Source organism: Stigmatopora argus, chromosome 16, assembly GCF_051989625.1.
Source record: "Stigmatopora argus isolate UIUO_Sarg chromosome 16, RoL_Sarg_1.0, whole genome shotgun sequence".
Taxonomy (NCBI): Eukaryota; Metazoa; Chordata; class Actinopteri; order Syngnathiformes; family Syngnathidae; genus Stigmatopora; species Stigmatopora argus.
The window spans coordinates 7,506,975-7,526,149 of record NC_135402.1 but is presented as its reverse complement, the minus strand read 5'-3'; the positions used below and the strand labels follow the sequence as shown (position 1 = coordinate 7,526,149).

Sequence of the window (19,175 nt, the reverse complement as noted above, 5' to 3'; positions counted from 1 at the left end):
GCGCTTCCATTCCAGTGCATCTTTAAAGAAGTGTTATTTATATTTAAGCTTCTTAAAGTAAACTGTAAAAAGCTTCAAGTCCTTATCATTTTCCCTGCAAAATTACACAGCTGACTGGACATTTCAGTAGAATATAAATATTTTTTTGAACCGGCGAATATATGGAGTAGTTTTCCTAAAGGGAACATGGATGTTGAACTGAACTTTTATAAAGAAACTATATTACAGCAAAAGTTAATTCATATTTACAGTAAACATTTACGTCATATATTAGACAAATGCAATCAGGTACTGCAATAACGCAGCATTCTCACAAAAGCTGCCAAAAACCAGTTTAGTGCAGTCACATCATTTATATTTCAATTTAGGAAAGTAAGGCTGTTTTGTTGTTGAAAAAATATCAAACTGTTCTTTAATATTGTTTTCCAATGGGCAACATTTGACAAACGTTCACCATTTTTGTATAGTAAATCTCATGTTTTTTTTATTGCATTACGCAACTAAACATGTTTAATATCTATATCTATCTTTGTCAATTTGAAAAAAAAAACCACACCACAAGATAAAGTAAATATTCCCTGACAACAAGACCTTTTTAAGATGGTTGGAAGGTGGGAAAAATGCTCAATTTCAGCTCATTAATACATATTCCTGATGGAATTATAAACTGCTAATTTTCTCATTTGTCTTTTTTTTCTACTTAATGCTAAAATAAAACAAAAAAAATCTGTATGTCTGCCATCTCCAGTATTTGTATTGATTTCCACAAAGAGAAATGTATTTTTTATGTAATTAACTATATAATAAATCTAGTGTCATTGACAATGACAGGTGTCCAATCATTTGCCTCTTTGCATCCTTCTGCAATGAATTAAAATGTGTTTATTACTCGTTGACGACCAACCAATATCAACTGTGAGGGTTTTCAAATGAATGACCATGCCTTCATTCGCTGCCAGCACCTCCCAGTGCAAATTAGACGTTTTGCACCATCAATGGAAGCAAAAGAGATAAGTGAGTCGCGAGATGGAATGTTTCAAGATGAAAGATCCCCCATGTCAAATTTCCAACTATGAACACTCCTGTAATTCCGCAAGCCTCGTCCTGACTGTATTTATTTTTAGCCCTAACACGATCAAGACTGTTGTGTAGCAAACTGTGCATTTTCTTTCCACTAACGACTGCTCGAATGTGCTGTGTTGTCTTTTCCGTGCCCTACATGGGAGACGTGGCGGCATGCTGAGTGTGCACGTTGCGAGAACACGATACAGCACGGCTAAGCTTCACCTGGACCACTTTCTCTCTGTCATTACCACTAACAACAGTGGCTCCATCAGCACAGACTGCACTCACAACACCTGTGGGAATATCATGCTCTTGAGCTCCTTGTGGACGCAAGTCAATGTGCACTGGCCGCCCTCTAAGAATGGATTGTTTTGCAGCCACACTGTAAATCTATGGCACAGCTGTGCATCCATGCACTATCAGTGAAGTGGCAAAGAACAAACATGCAACGGAAATATTTAGATAGTCTTGTAAACCTAACCTATCGTTGTTCACGCAACCACTAATCGGGAAACTGTACACGGTCGATTAGTCGCCGGTCTTTTGGTCGCTGATCTTTTGGTCGCCGGTCTTTTGGTCGCCCGGAAGGTAAGTGATAATTACCATTTAAATCGTTGCTCAAATTCCCTAAATACAAACTGTGAATTACTATTTAGTCATACTTAATGCCCTAGTAATTATTAGGCTAAAGAAAAGCTCCAAATTTCCCGGACTTTTATTGTTTTTTGTTGGAGAACTTGTTAAAACCCTGACTGACGTAGCTTCTTAAAGGGACAACGCATGTACATACAAACTCTTATACACTCACACGTCGACTCAGTGAAACTGCTCATGGCCATTGTTGGCTTTTATTGATGCGTAGACCATGTTGTTTTACCTTGTTTTGTCGCCGCTCTTTTTGTCGTCGGTCTTTTGGTCGCCGGTCTTTTGGTCGCCGGTCTTTTGGTCGCCGGTCTTTTGGTCGCCGGTCTTTTGGTCGCCGGTCTTTTGGTCACCGGTCTTTTGGTCGCCGTTCTTTTGTCGCCAGTCTTTTGGTCGCCCGTTGTCGCGGTCGGGGCGACCAAAAGACTGCGACCAAAAGACCGGCGACCGATCGACCGCACACGTCGGGAAACGAGTCTGGCAGGAACAGGAGCCTTTTTTCACTGGCATTTACATTTCAGCTAAGTAAATATAAAATAGCATTATGGAAAAGGGAAAAATGAGGGAACATTTAACAGAGCAAACTCCCAGAAGACAAATTTGACAAATGTATACATGTACGCAGACAACTTTAAGACATGGCACGTGATGAAAAGCACATTGTCCACGTTTGAACATCATTTACAATCTGTCACAATTTCTTGCTTAATTCAAAGCCTGCTGTTGCCAGGGATAGGTTTCCACTTCATTTAAAGTAGGACGACTGTCTTATATTTCAGTAATATTTAGTAATATAAGCAGAAAGCAGTTCTAAAATAATGGGGGTTCAAGTCTTTATATTATTTTACTTTTTATGTTATATATTATAAAGTCTGTACAATTATTTTTTTGCAATGCGTGAACTGGAGATTGTTTGGTTTCATGGGCTTAAAATATTGGTGACCTATTAACACAGAACTACTTATTTAAACTGGGAGGACTGGCTCATGTTTCAGTAATAGTAATATTAGGAAGAAACAGTCGTAAAATTATGAGGTTATAGTTTTTAATATTACTTATTTTGTCCGGTGTACGCGGACTTCAACTCTTGGCTTGTTAGTCTGAACACAGATGAACAGATGTGCAATGCATTTTGGCTGTTTAGGCTATAAAGAGTAGAAAGGAGAATAATTTGGACAAAAGAATACATTTGAAAATCGAATGATTGGTTGGGAAGCGCACAAATAACCAATTAAATATTAGCTTTTGGACTGTCAGCACTCAAAGCGAAATCTGACAAACAAGTCTACTGCCAGAAACTCTTTCCATGCCATAAAGGGTTTGTGTGCTAAAAACGACACTTGATCTTTATAAAAATGCATTGACTTGTGTTTCTGTATTCTCACTTCTGACACTATGAATCTATCCGCCTGTCTCCCTCTTTTCCCCAAGGAACAAATGAAATATGGTTGAAACGGCTATGCTTGCCTTATATGCTAAAATTAGGGGGAAATGACTGGCAGCATGTGCTGGAGGTTCTGTTCATATTCAACAATTTGAGTTAGTGAGTTTTTTGTGGAAAGAAGTGCTCATTTTTTTGCTATGTTGTCATCAAAAGAGGTATCAGATCACAGACTCTAGTCTTGACTTTATTGCCATCGGTTGATTTGCAATTGGCAAACATCCCGAAAGCAAAACACAATTATTCTTTTCTCAATTGTGTTTTACTACTGTTTAAAGTCAGCCCATGGGTAGGCGGGGGGACGGAGGGGAGTCGTGAAAGACTAGTGATTTCACATCGGAAAAAAAAGTGTTCCCACACACAGAATGAGCACTTTTGATGCAATATTGAATAATATTGCTAGCAAAAAGCGGGGGTTTTATGTCAGGTGAAAAGTAAGAGTTTAAAACTAAACTAAAGGGATAATTTTGGATGATGAATCCTTCCGATGTAAAAGCGAAATTAGTTTGTCACCACTCGATGTCTAATAGCAAAATAACCACAGTATTTTTTCTAACGAGGAAAATTTAGTGTCCATTTCTTCTATATTTTTGTCTGGCTGTCCACAGCCAACTTTGGGATTTTCAAATACACCCGCTAGAGGTCCTGTAAAAATCCTTGCAAAAGGCCAACAGGGTTTTGAAGCCATAAAATTGCACTCAACTTTTATGCTTTGTCAACTCCTATTTCTTTTTTGGTCCCGCGTATCCCCAACACGCTCTATTCCTGTCACCCCAATTTCCCAAACACAATTCAAACACCTTGGACCTGTAATAGGTGTGCTACATGATGGCCGCGTGTCAAGATTAAAGAATGGTTACTCCTCTTCCTGAGGGGAGAAAATAGCTTTACTATAATTACTGATAAAGCTACTGCACTCCTTCCTTCCTCCCTGTCTGCCTGGCCTCTGTGTCAATGTGCAGGGCTGAGTGATTTAAGCTGAAAACGGTCCTCACCGACTTCTTCCTCGGCGGTGCTGATATTGCAGTTTAGTTGAGGGAATTCGGGGCCAATTGAACAGCTTTTATTCACCTTCCAATTGCAGACTCTTTTGAAGTGAGACCACGCCGTACCCGAGCGGGGACGCCTCTGACATAAAGGGACTGGCGCCCCAACAAATCTCGCCAGAAGTACACGGCTCGGAACATTCATCGGGATAGCTCTTACCCTCGACATTTTGACTATGTTTTGTAACCCGCAGTGGCTGCACAACAAAGCACAGCGGGGTCGCTTTTTTTTTCTTCATCTTTTTACTGAGTGCTTCACGTGGGTGATACAATGCCAAGTTCGAATCCCTGCAATTGTTTTTTAGCGTCCTCCACTGCCCCAGTTGGATACGAAATGTGAAGCATGAGGAGGTTTGTGCAAACCCGAATTGTCAAGAGGCTTTCAACAGAAACATAACACAATAACAGCTGCCTTTTGTGTGAGTTCACAGGAAAACACATCTTCAGTATTCTGCTAGTATTGTGACAATGATAAAATTTTCAAATCAGTATCAATTCTGCACCCAAAAAAAGAAATATAAATGTTGATATTACATAGAGTATTATTACATAGTGTTCAGAACTAACCTCTGCAAATGTGTTCGTACAAAAAATCCAATCTATTTGAACTGGGAAGGTATTAGCAAATTAACGTCTGTTTATTCGCTGCCATAACATTAAGAGTATAGTCCAAAACACAATCCCCATGTTTCGGCTAACTTGTGGTTTTGCAAAAACAAATTTATGAACTTATTTAGAAATTAGAAATGAAAACAATAGTTGGTAAAAATACTGTTCAACATACTCAAAATGTGTACGAACTAAATGGCAATAAACCAACATGGGCTGAGTGTCCATAGCTTTGACAATACAATATCTTAACCGATATAAGGTTTCAGTTTTGATATTTTTGACAAATCTATTGGGTAATAGTTGATTGATTTGTATCTAGCAGTAAAAAGTGAACTCAAATCATTACCTCATTAACAGCAAATGTAAAAATTATTGAAATTTGGAGCCTTCAATGGTTGTTTGGAACAAACAAAAAAATATCTGTTATAATGTTTCCAAAAATGTGCATCATAGTATATTTTAATGGAAGGAAAAATCCCAATGCTCAAAATTATTGCATCTGAAACAATACAGGTGGTTAAATACAGTATTTTACTTACATTTTTTCCTAAATATGTTTTTAACTCGATGCCATTGACACTCATGAATGAACATTCACTCATTGCCAACCCTCTTAGTTCAATTGGATTAGACATCTACTACTCTCAAACCGATTTAAAATTCACAGCAATTTAATGATTGCAGGTCACATGATGGTATGTCTATATCATGAATGCCATTGAAAGAGTTAATCATCCCTTAATGTTTTAAGTGAGTATGAAATTTGGGGTTTTATGATCATATCGGGTGTATATTTGCAGTTTAACCCAGGTCCCAATCTAAATATTTAAAACTGCTAAATTATTCACAACTCGGTTCCACTCCCTTGTGAATATCAAGGCTCTATTGTGTTATCGAAGAAGCTCGGCGAGCAGTCAAGTACAACTGGCATTTGCATGACAATGTCTACTTCATTTTCTTACGCTTTGTTGTCTCAAGCATCTGAGCATGTGAGTTCTGGCATTTTCACCTTTTCTCCCGAAATATTCTATTATTGTATTTAATTAGTTTATGGAAAAATAAGAGGAAAAGAGTAGATATGTATTCAGTTTTATTTATTTTTCTAAATTTCACCCAAATTTCTAAGCATTAGATTGTTTGTACATGTATATTTGTTAGATTTTTTTCTGTAAAATGATAACAGCCACATTTGCCAATATTTTACTGTAAGCGTAATTCATTTTATGATATAGACAAACAATTTAAATTAACCAAGCATGCATGATTTTGGAATGGAAGCGTAAATCTTAACATGCTCCCTTGGAAGCCTGGAATAAAGTTTCAAATCCAGTACTAGTCATCACTATAAATTTTAAAATATATGTTTGACTGACCAAGAAATTAATGCAATGTAATTTTTTTTAATTTTTTATAAAATACCCACCCTTACAGAGATTTTTAATGGTATTGCTAAACTTAGTTATTTGTGAAAAGTTTGGATGAGTTCTCCAGATTTAATAAAAGCAAAAACACGGTTAAAGCAGCAGCTATTAATAAACAATGCCATAGTAACAAATTTTTAGATTTTATTCTATACCCTGCGGCAAATATTGTTTAAATCCAGTAATGTCGAAGCCCTCAGGTGATGTTTGCTTCATAAACACAAGCATTTTAATTTAAATGCAAATAAATTAAAAAGTACAACTCAGGTCATCATGCCCAACTTTTTTTCTTATGACATATTCTTAAAAGATTGATTTACACCAAATAATTATTAGAAATCAGGATTATGCTTAATCACAATTCTACAAAACAGGTCAAAGCGCAGTCAACCAGAGCACCCTTATTACCAAAGGCCAGAATTAAGTGTACAATTTCTTCATTACACAATAAGTCTGAAACAACTACCAAAAATCACCATGTCTAATGATGATCCTTTTTTGGGGGTTAAGTACTGTATGGTGGGCACAAATAAATGATAGGTTTACTTAAATTGAGTCTGAAGGGCATACTGGACATATAGTAAATCCAATAATCAGTTTTCTGTTGGTTTCGCATAACATTCTACAGAAACCGGATGAAGACTTGTGACAAGTGCAGTAAATCACCATAGCAACAGGCTACGAAGTAACACACGCTGACCACAAATGTGTATTAATTACTCATCCAATCAATGTACTGCACAGGTTGAATGTGACAGAATGTTGTTACTGAGTTCACAAGATCACATTTAAATGTACGAATGGCATAGCAATAGAGAGAGCTGCTCATGTATCAAAAATTTGCTGGACATTAATTGTGAGATGCAGCAAATTTTTAACAGTGTCCTTAGTCGACATGTTTTGAATGGTGGTGGACTTTCGGCTAATCCCGTCAGGGGTCGCCATGGCAAAACGCTAGAATCGCCTGTTAGATGCCTTCACGACGGATGCCCTTCCTGACGCAACCCACACATGTGGGAATCAAATCCCGTGTGCGGTCGATTGGTCGCCGGTCTTTTGGTCGCCCCGACCGCGACAACGGGCGACCAAAAGACCGGCGACCAAAAGACCGACGACCAAAAGACCGGCGACCAAAAGACCGGCGACCAAAAGACCGGCGACCAAACAAGGTAAAACAACACGGTCTACGCATCAATAAAAGCCAACAATGGCCATGAGCAGTTTCACTGAGCCGACAAGTGAGTGTATAAGAGTTTGTATGTACATGCGTTGTCCCTTTAAGAAGTTACGTCAGTCAGGGTCTTAACAAGTTCTCCAACAAAAAAACAATAAAAGTCTGGGAAATTTGGAGCTTTTCTTTAGCCTAATAATTAATAGGGCATTAAGTATGACTAAATAGTAATTCGCAGTTTGTATTTAGGGAATTTAAGGAACGATTTAAATGGTAATTATCAATAACCTTCTGGGCGAGCAAAAGATCGGCAACCATTCGACCGTGTACCATCAAATCCAATGTTTTTATTACTACATTGGTGGTTTCAACGAAGTCTAAAAACTAATGATTTTTAATTCTTTGCTATTGAGTTGTGCAGGAAGAAATTAAAAAATAGGAGGAAGGAGGGACCATATGATATTACTTAGCATTCCAAGAAGAGACTTGGCTACAGCCTCTTCCTCTCTCATCACCTGCAAACATCAGCGCCTCTTCAGGCTGACAATAAATCCTCTCCTATTCCCATTTGGGTCTCCCAAGTTATTCGTTTGTGCTCACCTGGGTACAACCTCTGACAGATAATGATTTATCTGCACAACACTGAAATAAATTTTACTCCTTTATCTTGGGAAATCTGTTTTTAATTTAACAACTAGATAGTGATTTTGTTTCCTTTATGGGCGAAACGAGATTATGTCAAGTATTAAGATGTATTGTAGATTTTTAAAGCTGCAAGAGTGTCTCATATGGAAATCAGGATATTTATATTTAAAAAAAAGTAGTATATCATCAACTGTGATTCATATAGTAATTCAAATCAAGCTCAAGTGGATATTGCAGCTCGCAATATAAGAATTGTAATAGCCCGGAACCTCTGAAAATGTTTCATTAAAAAAGGAGTATGATTAAAAGACTCATGAAAGCAAAATTAATGCCATTATTTTTACACCGCTAATTAATTGAATTGTGAGTTGATATCAGTGAACCGTCTGCATAATCAAAGCTAAATTACGACCGCCTTATTCTTTTTACATTTGAAATTTAGATTTCATTGTATGAGTGGGCTATTTAGGGTCATACACATATAGATACATATTAATCTGTAAATCTTTAAACTATTACCAATTGTCTTGTGGTCCAGAACAGGAAATTGGAGCGGACGTTTCGACTTTTGTAATTGCGACTGGATAAAGATCGAGATTAGAAAGGGTTGTATTATGTGTTAATTAGCAGCATTATCTTTTATCAATATCGATTAGCCAGTTATGGACAAAAAAAACATGTCTTTTGAAAACGATGTCATGAAATTGTCCATATCAAACATATTTACATATATATTTATGTATATATACAATACTGTGCTAATAAAAGTGTTGCAACCACTAGAGCAGGGGTATCAAATGAATGTTTTCCCCCTTCAAAGGGCAAGAGACTATTTTTAGTCGTAGTATAATATATATAAAAACTGGTTTTGGATCAATGCTTTTTAAAGAAATGCGCAATAAATTGCACGTATTTCTACTGTCAGTTTGGGGGCTGCTCTCACAAATGCAAAGGCAGCTCTTTAAGAGGAGACTACTTTGAACGGGAGAGTGAGCAACAAAAAGTTAAAGAGAGTGGAGTAGACGATATCGGATTCTTCAGAAGCTCAATTGTGTGCTGTGCAAGTTTCAGAAATATATAAAAATAAATCCTCTCTATTGTGATAATTTCACACGCCTGCATTCGTCCCCAAAAGGTTCAGCGCAGACTTCAGATTTCTAAACTCCCTTTATTTGAATGGCGCGCAAGCGGCAATTAACTACCAGGATGAGATAGATTCTACATGCCCAAAAAATTATTTATAGTATGCTGATGAAATTTAGTTTCTTTTTTTTTTCACATGGCAATTTCTCATGGCAGTCTAATAATGTTTTCTGATCCTGTATTTGGCACTTTTCAAGTATGGGATCTTCATTAAAATTGTCAAATATTTTGCCAAAGCCAAGTATAAATAAAATTCTGTAGTAAAAGAATGATATAAATAGATTTAAATGAAAAAAATATAGAGAATGAGTACCCTTTTTCATATGATTATCAAATCTAAGTATGGAAATGGGCATGTTTACTTTTCCCCACTATGTTAAAATAATATTGAATAAGTACAGGCTCAATAAAAGGACAATTTTGAGGTTATCAATGTCAATTAGTTTGCTAATCAATTAGTCACTTTATCACGGAAGCCCTGGTTTACTTACCATTGACGATGCAAGACATCAAAACCATTTTGAGTGTTAGGAAAATGGCAAACAAATGAATTAAACAAGGGTTGCGGAACATATTTTTCCCATAACTATGTGGCCCATATGAAAAGATGAGTCTGACTACCTTTCGCCTAAAATAAAGAAAACTGCCACATGACCCGCAGTGTAACCTCAAAAAATATGCAATAACCCACTAGTCATTAATAATAAAACTTGCTAGTATTAATTTTCAATGAATCTCTCAGAACACAGTATTTTAGGAGACACTTTTTGTGTCATTTCCATCTAAAAAAAGACTCAAATTAGGCCAGGGTATGAGTAATTCCGAGCTTAACTGTAGCTGACACAGCTCTTTTGAGTCAGCAGCTTTTTTCCCCAAGTTTTGCATGTCATTATGTGACCCTCTTGTTATTGTCTCTATTATTTATATATTTATTTGCCAAAGTCTCTCGGGACAGAGGTAACCTTCTGGTCCAATGCAGCCGCAAGCAGTTCACCTTATAGAAATGCTAACCACTAAGAAAAATGTAGCATGCCTGAGCAAAAAGACACTGAGAAAGTCATTGATTTGAATCAATCTTTCAAGAAAAGTATCGTTCTTTCCAAGAGCTCGTGTTTAAAAGCTAATCATGGTTTTTTAAAGCATGTGTACAATGTAGTATAGGAATTAAATTTGTTGCCAATATAATACTATATCACTATAATCGAGAAAAGAAGATCAGTAATTATTATTCAAAAACATTCATCAAAAAAATGTAGTCAAGGGACCAAACATATAGAAATTCATAACAGGAATCACAACAACATAACATTCATAGCATAGCATAACACTCAACAAGCCATTTTGGGAAGATTTGAGGGCAATGACTGGTGGTACATGAAGAGTCAATGAATTAAATATTCAAAGCATTTCTGCATATTCATGAATATCCTCCATATGAATACACATGATTAGCAATAGGTTTTTAAGACTAACGGAATTAGTAAAAATGATAGGGTTTTAAAACTATATATTCAAATGTTGTTCGGTCGAAAGAGCAACTAAATATTTCAGATGTCAAACGACATTGCTAAAAGAATAAAAAATATGTTTTATACTACATAATCACAATGGAGACCAAAAAACAGAAGTAGAAGTATATGTCCTTCCAGGAATGGAAAAACAAAAATCAAGAAATTCAAGGAACTGAAGGAAAACAAACGCTGACTGACCCTGAGTACTTCTTCCAAACAAAGAAAAGTATGTTAGGGGCTCCTGTGTGACTAACACTTATGAATTTAAACCAGCGTTAGCATTATAATGAAAACATAGGTAATGAAAAGCTGAACAAAACCAATACATATTTTAAAATAGGTCTCCTTTGAATAAATAGCTTTAGGTATGGACCTAGCCAGTAGGGGGCGCATGCATGCTCTTTGTCACAGTCTTCAGCCTGCAGTAGCACATTTGCGCTTGTTACAAATTAGTTGTTGAGAAAAATGTATATTTATTTATTTAATGGAAAAAAGATGGTAGATACACGATTTACCTTTGTGGGACATACAAAATCATGAGACAATATTTATCTAGCCCCCAGGGTGCCATTTAAACACCTTTACCACAAGGCAATGTGGTTTCAGATGGTGAAGAGCCAAACAATGATCACAGAAAGTATTTACTCTGTGCCGTAAATATAACGCTGTCTCATACGACACGTAAAAGAAAGTGGGTGGGGTTAAATCAAGTAGGGAATTGCTTCAGGGACTCATTTTTCCCAACAAAAGCTGATTCTGTGGAGTTGATATCGAGGATCATTAACAGCCATCTCGCCTTGGGCCAGAATCGTGACACGTTTAGAGCAAAAGAGCATGAGCTCCCCTCACAGTGAGCCAGTGGAACAGCACAAGCAAGGTAAACTTTAGGGTGAGACAACTTTCTAGTGACAGACTGGTTTACATTTGAGGTATTTTGTTTTGTTTTGCTTTTTTACTTTTCTTCAAAAAGTGTTGTGTTCAAGAATGCATATTTCTATCATCTAATCCTAAAAAAAAGATGCCGTTGTATTACTGCCCCCCAAAAAATGACCTTACTTAAGTAACCAAGCAGTAGCAGTCAATTTCTAACATGTTTACTGAAAGTACGCTTGCAGTGAAATGGAAATGCGGCACACGTGTGGGAAATGAAAAATCCATCTTTCAAACGTGGATGCGATCACGTCTTTTGCATCAAATGTTCCCCCCAAAACTGAACGCTGAATAACAATGCTGACCACGCACGAATGCATACACAGAGTGCACAAGCATGCACGCACGCACGAAGGCAGGCATCACTCACCTAAATCAGACGCTCCCCTCCGAGTCTCGTCCCTTTTGTGTGACTTGCGCGGCGGACAACTTCTGCTGGAGCATCCGGTGCTCGGCGACGGCGGTGCTTCTTCTGGTGCTGCTGCTGCTGCTGGATTGCGGCTAATTGGGCAATCCTGGCAATCCTTTTCATGCTCAGGGGGGGGGAGGAAATCCAGGCTCGGTGGCTAGAGTGCGCACAGAATGAGGAGAAGGAGAAGAAAGTCCGTCAGGAAGGAGATTTCGGAGTGTGCTTGTGGGTGACTCGCTGACTCGTTCCTGTGGCTTTATGTCACACGGCGGCGGGCTTTGCGGTTGGAGAAGGTGTGCGTGCGTGTGTGTGATGTGGAGGGTGGGAGGGAGAGATGGAGGCTGTGATGCTTCGACCAGAGGCGAGAAAAAGAAGGAGGGTCCATGCAGACGGCAAAGGAGGAGGGAGCTGAGGGGTTGGGGGGGGTGCGGACCGGATGAGGGAATGGAGGGGAGGGGTGGCTGCTCAGGATGGATGAAGACAAGAACCTTACGGAATAGAGTTGGGAATGTTCCCCCAGTAGCCTATAGCGTCAACCCCTTTGGAGACTGATTAAGTCATTGGCAGCTATTGATGGGCATAGGAAGTCCGAAAAATTTGAACTGAGGGGTTGGCAGCCAATTGCCGTTTATTCACTGATGGAGATTTTATTGTGAATCGGAGTTGAAAGGCAACTGACACATTTTTGTGGGAGTTGGAGGTGCTATTGAATAGGAATTGGGGCATAGAAATGACATTTTGTCCAATTTTGACGGAACCGTACGTTTTCACCAGACACTGACTAATAAATAGAGCGTTCATTGGCTGGCAGGCCTCCCAGGTTAAATAGATGGGACGTCTACTGGTTTATACACTTACATACTCTTTTTAATTTGTAAGGGATGAGATGGTTAGACAACACATGATTGGATGCCTATCATTATAAACAACACTGCAAACCTTACTGAAGTGAAAAGAAACTGAAATTAATTGTTCTAATATATAATAGTGAAAAAAAGCAAGTACAAGTCGATATTCCGAAGAGTAAGCTAAATTGCTTTGTTGGAAGCTTTTAATGGTACTAGTATTTAGGACAAGGGTGTCCAACTCGGGTTGGTTCGCGTGCCGCTTTAACGTCAACTTGATTTCACGAGGGCCGGACCATTTTAGATATAATATTCAGATATTTTTTTATAAATGGATTAAAAGAACTGGATTAAAAGCCCTGAATATTCAGTTTTTTATAGATCTAAAACAATGTTTATTTTAGCCTTTTTTTAATATATTTTTAGATTTTACAAAATGATTTTTGAACTAAAAACACAGAAAAAAATGATTAAAAGATTACAATTATTGATTTAAAAGAGGGAAACATCAGGAAATTTAATATACATATATACTCTTCATTTTAATTTGATCCTAAAACAGAAAGTCGGCACTAACGATTTACTTTCCCAGGCCACACAAAATGATGCGGCGGGCCAGATTTGGCCCCCGGGCCGCCACTTTGACACATGTGATTTAGGAAACATTTCTAAGTCTGCAATTTATAAGGTCATAGGTTTTTTACAATGGATTTTATCTTTTTCTTTGATGGGAGGAGTTGCTGTGAATGCTCATATTTCAGTGTCATTGAGGTTCAAGTATGGTATCAATAAGAAAATGTATTTCCACATATATTTTTCCAAATTGCTCATTTGCATTGGTTATTTTTTTGCCAAAAAGTGGTGACGTATCATACGTATTATAATATTACACGTATTCATGCATTCATATTGCAGAGGTGTAGAATAGATGTTGGATTTATGCACATAGAAATCAGCCAAGGTCAGTTCTGAAAAAAAAATCTGAATTAGACTGTTCTTCCTGCATGAAAAAAAAACTGTTACAAGTTTCATATGGGCAGTGAAATCATAATTGACTTGCAATGTGAGTGTAGCAATGAAGTCTTCAAATTCATTAGTTGGTCCAGTTCCAGCCAAGAATTATATTCAAGCTATATAATATGAGGAGCTAATGTAGCAGTGTTCTTTTGATTTCTGAACATGTAAACATATATAACATACATTACAGACTAACCAAATTGAAGCCGTTTACCCACAAAATGTTGGTCTAGGCTCATCTTAGAATCACTTTACACAGTACAAAAAATGGACTCAAATGCAACACACTGGTCACAGAAGGTCCTGATCAGGACCAGTGATAAAAAAGGACTTCCAAATCCGGATTTCTTTGATGCTCACGTAAATCTCTCACTATTCATGTTTTTCATAGAAAATGTTCACTCAACTCCACAACTATCTCACTTGAAGACGTTGAACATGGCATAGTGTGGCTCACCAATTAACCAGAAAAGAAGAAGGTGTGAGATTTTGAAGAGGCGTGTAGGAGTCACACTCCAATGACATGCGTGGGCTGTGTGGACTTCTGCAATAACGCGAGAACCTCTGAACATGACATGCCTTCACAAGCAACGGACTGAATAGGAAGTCAAGAAGCAGTGGGGGAAAAAAAAGAGCGCTGTCCTTAGTGCTGAAGTCAAGTTGACGAAGTTACTGAGCAACAGACCACAATATTATACCTACATTACTACAATATTAGACAATGCATTTGCTTTTTATTTTATTTTGAAGTGACAATAACAGTCTCAAAAGTCTTTAAGTGGGTTTATCACTAATAGACGTCAAATCCGTTGAACTGAAACAAATATTCATTCCCTCCCAGTTCAAAGCATTGGACGTACCATCAATGGGAGCCAATGAATTAAACAATAAATTGCCTATAGATAGGGATAGAGATTGATTTGAAGGTCACCTCCATAATATCCATGGGTTGCCATCTCCAACTATTCTACTCATTTAATGATTAGAGCGATATTGTAAAAACATTGTGTTTAGACAGTAAAAAAGTTATTATTATTTTTAATCAAATAGTCTCTCTTTGAACTGTCATGGCAAACATCCCAATTATGCCACTTGAATGAAAATAGTAAGTGGGTCACTTGGACCGTGCAATGCAACTCTTTGGCCATCTCGGACTTAACGCACAAGACAAGGTTTTAATCAAGTGTGTCACAGAAAAGAAAATTTTACAAAGAATGGATTTCATTTCTGGGATGTGTCATAGTGGAGAAAAAAAACAAAGCCAAGATTTCCAGGAAGTGTGCAAAATAGCTGGTGCCAGACATTTTTTTAAATGCCAGTACTATTAGAGGAAATCGAATTTCAGATTGCTTACTCATCGCACAATGCCTACTACCTGTTGAACTTTGTTTGAATTTTAGATTGTAAAAATGACGACAGGAAGCGAAGTCTCAGATGAATAAGGAGAAAGAGAGATTCATACTGTGAATGATTGCTACCAGCCTTCAAAGTCCTAATGGATTGGACATCTATCATCAATGGTATGGAAAGCTAATGTAATTATAGCTGTGCACATTTTCAGTGTAAGGCCCCTTTAAAATACTGTTAAAAATTTATAAAAATTCATATTGTGCCTGATGTATGAATTTATGTATCTCATTTAATTCAAGCATAATTATATAATACTGTTCCAACATAGTTCTCAATATACACATTTATTATTCATCAATAAAATGTCGCAAATTATAAAACAATAAAACATTTTAAGGATATCGATTCACTTAAACGCATTTTCTAATCAGGTATGCTTTATGTATGAAAACAAATGTCCTCTTTGAAAGTGTATTTTATAATTTGGTACGCTATATAGCTTGGAAAATATGGTAATTTAAGAATTAGACCATTTGAAACGGAGACAAATCAAACATAGTAATATAGTTTAAAGCAGACTCTTTCATTTCAAAGTGAATTAATCCAATCATAACAACGTCTATTTTACTATATTGGGTGGTGCAAGTTTGTCAATCACTATAATGCCAGATTACGCGGAGGTGTACCTTGATGAAACACCTCTTTTTGCAATCAAATTAACACTGAATTCCTTCTCATCTCGACACATTGACACCTTTTTACAAAGTCAATGAGACGGTGAAATAACTAGAATTTGTGGCTGTAATTAAAGCTCTATCGTGACTGACATTCGTTTAAAGTTTTAGCAACCCCTCACCTCAACAGATCAAAACGCATCTCACATCCAGGCTTTTTTTGTTAATTCATAATGAGGATTTAATAGTATATTGCTGAACAAGCAGAGATATGAATTTCTAGTAAGTGATTTATGAGCAGCATATTCATCATTAATTAGCTGCTCAATGGTATGAATGTGAATAGCTTTTGAAGGTACCTTATTAGTCTTCATAAAAAAACATTGCCTTGGATGTTGAGCTTAGGTGGTCAAAAATGTGTTTTTCATCTATCAAGGACACAAGATCACCCAAGAAAGTATTCATTCCTAATTTCATAACGTGGGAGGACTGGCGATATTCTAAATATTTTTTTCATAACTCTTCAAAGTTAGCTACAAAGCTGTATATAGCAGACTACATGTGATACAAACGTGGTAATTTAAGGTTTACTTGACCTAAAAAGTAGAAGAAAAATGAAAAACACATAGCGGTGTTCTTAAATTGCTCACTGTAATAACTATAACATCACACATGCATTTTGAAGCATCCATAAATTCCAATCAGATAAAACACTGTCCTGAAAATCCATTTATCAAGGTGTCATTAGCACAAAATTATGTTTAAAAAAAAAAAAAAGATCTTCAATTTTTTTTCTTTAATTTGGTTTAATTTTAATTTGACTGACCAGACTGAAACTGTAAGCCACTATATATTATTTATTGACTTAAAATGGAGCATTGTACGATTTGATAGAAAGCTAGATACAGTTTAGCCAAGTATAGAGGAAAAAAAATAACAATCTGATCAGGTCTTCCTTGCTCCAGTAAATTTTAAATACATTCTCATTATCATTTTAACTAAATTTTTACCCTTGTACACACATCACCCACACCAAAGTATAAAAAGGCACATATGCTAGCAGTTTGTTGCAGTCGTCTGACTTACTCCACTTTATTGTGCCAAAACTCAATGTCAAAACGCCTCCTTCCCCCTCTGCAAAACGACGATAGCTCATTTCTTTGGCCTCACTTTATAAACATTGCATAACGTGTGTTAATTTCCATATAAATGTATTCGAAATGCAATTTCTATTAAATGTAAAAGAGTTACAAAACGGCTGAGCAATCGCGAGTAGTTTTCCATCACTTTTATTCCCAGCACTTGGCACCCGAGCGTTACATTCCTGTTTATCCTCCACTTTTAAACGGGTGAGATTACATTTAATGACGCCATCTTTAAGGTGATTGATGCAGTCATTTGTTAACGCTTTTCTTTGCCATGCCGACCATCTGTTCCGGCAGACAAATTCTTAGCGGTGTCCATGGCAGCATCACGTAGCTTTCGGTAATTTTGAATTAGGCTTGGAAAGTGATTAAAAGGCAAATAATCATTGATTGGAACTTGTAATTAATAATAATCAAATTGGAAATAATCGCAAGATCCTTCTGCAATGAAATTATACGTGTTTATACTAGGACGCATTCAGAACATTTAAACCAGGAGGATGGCAGCAAATGAACATTTATGTGTTCATTAACTGCAAAACCTCCAACTTCAAATGGATTGGACATCTATTGGGGTCTATGGCAGCCAATTAGTCAAAGCTTATAAAGTGAAGATGGTATGACATACATTTCTTCTTTGCAAATATTCAAATCTTGAACTGAAGCTAGGTTTGAAGAAAATGGTGAATCAAATACAAATTGCAATGACAAAAAACATCGTAAATTGTAATCCTAAAATTTCTTCACATCACTCAGTGATGCTGACTGTTAGGAGCAGCCTGCTATTGTTTTTCCCACTCTCATTTGTCCCTCCTGCCTTGCCGTTGTGTTCGCGCAGCTGCCCGTGATTCGAAATTAGTCCCTGATTTGTGTATTCAAACCCCACTGAGTTTAATGTCATTGTCGGATCGTCTGCGTAAATTCCCTTACCATGCAGCCACGCTACCTTGCTCCTCGATTCCACATGTTTTCCCTAATCCAATTTTGTTTCATGTTTCGTTTCATAAGTATTTGTTATTTTGTAAGGTCCCTCCTAAGTTATTAAAGTTTTGGTTTTGAGCACAATTTGCCTCGTCCTCACCTGCTTCCCTGTGACTGGGTCCTAATTTCTCCTACCTCGCCTCGACGTCTCCCGTGGACGTAACACTGACTGAGATTGTTAATGCTTGTCAGTCAGTAAAACCCCCTTTTTCGACATAAACTGAAGTTCTGCAGAGTTACGGTATTTACTTGATACGTCAGGTATTAGTTGGATTTTGACCTTTCCGTCCGGAACATTACAAGTTTGTGGTTATTCTTCAGAATGTAGAGGTACCCATCACTTAGCTACAATACATTTTCAAATTTTTCCATCAGAGTGATACAAAATATCATTTTAGAAGCAGTAAACAAAGAACTTGTTGACTAATGTAAATATTAACAAACTAGGTCTGACAAGGGCTTAGGAAGGCACTTAACTTTTGCATAGGATGGCATGGCACATTTTCTTTATATTATAAGTATGCATTCTTTATTATTATTTTGTAATATCAGTATTGTCCATTACAAATGAATTGATCGGGTCGGTCCAGTATGTTAGCTTGAATTTTTCAGCGGACTTCTTAAAAAGCCGGCAAATGTTCGTCTGCAAGTTACGATCCGAAGTTGAAATGCAAGGCATTGCGGCGTTCACCGAAACATAATGATTTTTTAAAACTTCAATAACAAAAGAATAATTCAAATAAAATTAAAGAATTACTATACATTATGCTTATACAGAAGGCACGGTTTACTCACGACTATCATTTACTGTCAGTGCAATGGTCCGCTAGTGCAAGGCTAGCAGAGGAAGCTGGCAAGGCCCACTTAACATTAAAGCCAATGAGGCTAGATGGACAAATGGAGTCATTACCGAGTCATTGAAGCTCGGGGATGGCGGTGACACGTGACAATTTGCAATTGGTTATCATCCATGTTGAATATACCAGCCTCCGTGGTGTTTTATATCCGTCTATTGCTCATGTGTAATCATATATTGCTTCCATCATGAGCAAATGTTCGAAAATACTTCATCATTTGATTCACATTAATTGTTTTCAGTGCAATTGACGATGAAAGACATCTAATTA

At 37.1% G+C, this 19,175-nt stretch overlaps 1 protein-coding gene across 2 annotated transcripts in view; it reads right to left on the bottom strand.

Moving 5' to 3' along the window:
* The window catches only part of brinp1 (bone morphogenetic protein/retinoic acid inducible neural-specific 1), a 98,686-nt gene extending 86,287 nt beyond the window's left edge, over nt 1-12,399 (bottom strand). Inside the window, exon 1 of one of the 2 annotated variants that reach the window (XM_077622684.1) lies at nt 11,998-12,399. The gene's annotated coding sequence lies outside the window, so the exon portion shown is untranslated. The remainder of the gene's footprint in view (nt 1-11,997) is intronic. The other variant, XM_077622683.1, reaches the window with a different exon arrangement.
* Between the last annotated feature and the right edge of the window lie 6,776 nt (nt 12,400-19,175).